Below are 4,036 nucleotides of genomic sequence, written 5' to 3'. Positions count from 1 at the left end.
ATTCACCGATAATCAAGTATCTTTACTCTCTAGATAGCGTCGGCGCCGATGTCAACGCTCCAAATTCCGAGGGAGAGCGATCGTCGTCGTTCTTCGAAGCGGCAGCGGCAGCGAGCGGGTCCAGCTCACGATTCCGCTATAATTCATCTTCCGCGAAGCGCGGAGACGTTTCGGGCTATTCTTAGGGCCGGCACGGAATCTTTTTCAGTAACTCCCCGATGGACCGAGACGACGTGTTGGAACGCATGTCGAAAATGACCAATCATTCAGAGCTTCTAGTTGTTTATCACTGCGCGTCGCGTAAAATCTTGTGCGTATCTGCGTGAAATCGCGAGAACGGACGAGAAAACTTTGGACGGGTCTTTATAGCTAATAGCTAATATTATTTCACGGCGCCGATGGTAAACGTTTAGACGAGCGCGATAAACAGTTCCTATAAAAATATATTATCTCACGTAAAAGAGAGAGAAAGAGAGAGAGAGAGAGAGAGAAGCGTATGTGGATCACTAAATGAAGTCATGACTCGGCGCTTGTCTACGCGAGCATAGAGTATATTAGTCTTATCAATTATCGAATGTATCGAGTATATAAATATCTTAATTTACGTTTGCAAATGAGAAGTAGAAAAATAAAAATAAATGTCCATTGTAATTAACAACAGATCTACAAAGGATAAAAGGCGCTCGACCGAGACGGGCGCTTCATTGTTCACGTTGCTAACAGCATGTTGTGCACCTGTCAGTCAGACGGTACACGAGCTCTCTGCCGGTTATGGAAATTCGGATGGCATTAACGATGTCCGTTTGCAAATGGAAAAACCCGGTCGGTCGCCACCTTCGGGCGACGCGACGCGACGCATTGCACGCTTGACGGACTCGGGTGCGTAATCGTCGTCTGAATCGCTGGCGCCGTATCTCTCTCTCTCTCTTTCTACTTAATTCTCATCACAGATTTAAATATATTATCAACTGATCGCGCATATATATACATATATATATATACATTTATATGAATAGACGATTAAAACGATTGTTCCATAAAAACGAGAGACACGCACAGACGTATACACGGGCGTGGAAACCCACTAGTACCGGCTCGCGTCTGTGTTGCCGAGATATTTCTGCTAGTGGTTGCCACGAGGAAATACGTGCGTTCAAGTAACGGCGATAAAATATAACCCGAGTTAATCTAAGCCTCGGAGAAGATGGAAATTGCGAAATATGGAAATATATATAATATGAAGCACCGAGAAAGATGAACGATTCTTGTATTTTCTCCTTTCCAGAATGTCCATATTTTTCAACATATTATCCTAATGAATAATGAGCGATAAATAATTTCTATTCGATGGTTCGTATACGTCATTACATTCGTGAGCAACGACCTTCCGAAAGGCGGATACACGGATACACGGTGTCCGATCGTTAACATCTCGTCTTCCTCGCTCGTTTTTTTTTTTTTCTCTCTCTCTCATACCGGACATGAGATTCCCGCCGGAAGTCTCCACTTTGGAGCGACGCGAAAACCGCCAGTGAATCGAAACACCTGCGACGACGTCGGCGACGCACGACGGATATCGGCAGGCGCGATGAAAACGCGCGGCTACGACGGCCCTGCGAGCAAAAGCGGAGACTTAATGCGAGGAGGAGAAAGGGGAGGAGGAGGAGGAGAAGTATGACGGGACAGGTGCGGCTCGTAACTTCCTGGATGATATCGCCGGTCCGGACGCGCGCGCGCGAGCGAGCGAGCGAGCGAGCGAGCGTCCGGCGCTAACGCTGACGCTTACGTAGCGCTGGCGCCACTCGGATCCGCGCCGTAGGCGCCTGTCCGTCCCGGCTGCTTCCCTCCGTACCCCTCTTCGTATTCTTCGCTCCTCGATTCGCTCTTTACCCCGCGCCGCATAAGCATCCGTACCTCTTTGGCCCGGCGTTATAACCCGCACACGAATGCGTTTCCCGGCCTCCTCTCTCGCTCGCCCCGACCGAAGCACCTTCGCGCGAGGCCGCCGGCGAAAACGATGCCACCTTTATTCATGCGCGCCGTGGCCGCCGTGGTTGCCGGAAAGATGTCCAAGATAGACGGAGAGAAAAAGAAAGGGAAGAGAGAGAGAGAGAGACCGACAGCGTGCACATCGCCGAGGTGCATGCATACGAAATTATGCCGTGGCGAATCTAATCTCCCAGCGGTTGCCTCGATCGGCGATTTTCGTGCCGACGGTGCACCCGGTACGTCGATATGCATAGACGGACAGAGACGGAGAAAAATATATCTCGGCGAGAAAAATAAAAGTATAACATAATCTCGACTGAAAGAAGTCACGTACGCGTGTAATCTGACATATATCTGTATATATGCTGTCACAACAAAACGAGTAAACATCGATATAGATCTAATTTTCGGAGCCGGCTACGGTCTCCTTCCCTCCCCCTCCCCTCGCGCGAACGTGAAACTTATAATTAGAAAATTTTAATGCGAGCGATTACGAGATAATATGTCGTACCGATCGCTCGCTCGCAAGATGTGCCATGTCGCGAGACGTGTGTGTGTGTGTTTTTAAATTCCTGCACGCCAAATCTAAATAGAACGGTCATCGTAACGTAAATAATGGAGAGAGAATTGATCCTTCCGAGGCGGTGATATTTACAAATCGCGTTGCGGCATTGCTATATTTACACCTGCCACTCATGCCTTTTCAATTGACGGAAACTATGCAGGTAAAGCGATTACATCGCTCTGCCTTCGAAACGCATTCCAATCGCGTCTGACGCAATACGTGCGCGATACCAAATGGATTTTAGATACAACATTGTGTTGAAGGAGGGGGAGCAATGCTAATTTATTCGGTGGCTATTACGTAATAAGGAAGTGAGATGTTCCCGGCATTATTATCACTATTCAAATACGATAAATATTTATTTCTCTAGCGCGAGCTGTAAATCCCTCATCTTTACGTCTTTAATTAAAAAGTTTTATGACGATCAATGTGTGCGCCTGTTTATTTCTTTTTTGTATACACGCACGTATTTTTAAATTTTATAATAGTAAAATAAACAGATCTCTTATTTTTCTATAACGATCCATATCGTTCACGGATGAAATTTTCGCTCTAGAAAATTTTCCTCCAACTTGCACTCTAGGTTTGCATTTTCGCAACATCGCAGAATTCACTCATTGTTTCTTACCTGTTGCAGACTCTCCGCTATTGGTCGAGATACTGCGCACGTGCTACGCCGGCGTATAAAACGCTGCCGATTACGAAATCGTCGACGGAGGATTTCGCGTGAAATACACCGTTGAATTTTATTATGCGCGTACTCCTTACTCCATCAATTAAACGAGGCACGTATATCTGAAACACATGTAGAAATGTTTTCCACATTGAATTCGAACTTACGCGAAGGTATCACGAGTTGCATAGAAAAAAAAAAAAAAAACTAACAATCAGTATAATTTCTATAACTCGTAGCATATAATTAATAAGGAGCAATTTTTTTTTGCAACTGATGTTATTGAAGCAACTAATTTACTCGATACATATTAAACTGCTATTTGTCGATAAGATATATCAATATGAGTCGTCATAATTCTCGCGATTATATAATATTAAAAAAAAATTTAATATTTTTCACAATTATATAAATGTGAATATATATAAATACGAATAAGTAAAATGCACAAGATTTCAAAGCATTTAGAGATTTTAAGCGTCAAAATCGGAAAAGAGGTTTATAAAATCGTGCAAACAACGAGACCTTGTTTTCCAATTAACGCGCGTGATGCCGAGTTATACCGAGAAAGGAGATGGAAAGAAAAATCGCGTATTTTTCTTCGTATCTCATACAACGGAGACTGACATCAGAAGGAAGACGTATTCGCGTATTTCAGGTAGAAGTTGCACGATCGGCAACACTCGACTCGACTCCTACGGTCGTCGAGCGTCGACTGGTCGCGACGTCGACCGAACGCCGCGCAATATGTAGCGCGTACACCAGCACGCGCGAGCGTGCTGCAAGTACGGACGACTGGAGCCGCTGTC

General features: G+C 45.2%; 1 protein-coding gene across 1 annotated transcript in view; it reads right to left on the bottom strand.

Annotated features, from left to right (window-relative positions):
• Window positions 1-3,361, bottom strand: part of LOC115242976 (mothers against decapentaplegic homolog 6) — a 55,903-nt gene extending 52,542 nt beyond the window's left edge. Inside the window, exon 1 of the mRNA XM_029819612.1 lies at window positions 3,183-3,361. The gene's annotated coding sequence lies outside the window, so the exon portion shown is untranslated. The remainder of the gene's footprint in view (window positions 1-3,182) is intronic.
• Between the last annotated feature and the right edge of the window lie 675 nt (window positions 3,362-4,036).

The sequence above is a fragment of the Formica exsecta genome, unplaced genomic scaffold (assembly GCF_003651465.1).
Source record: "Formica exsecta isolate Colony F162 unplaced genomic scaffold, ASM365146v1 scaffold662, whole genome shotgun sequence".
Classification (NCBI taxonomy): Eukaryota; Metazoa; Arthropoda; class Insecta; order Hymenoptera; family Formicidae; genus Formica; species Formica exsecta.
This window is presented reverse-complemented; position numbering and strand designations above follow the sequence as displayed.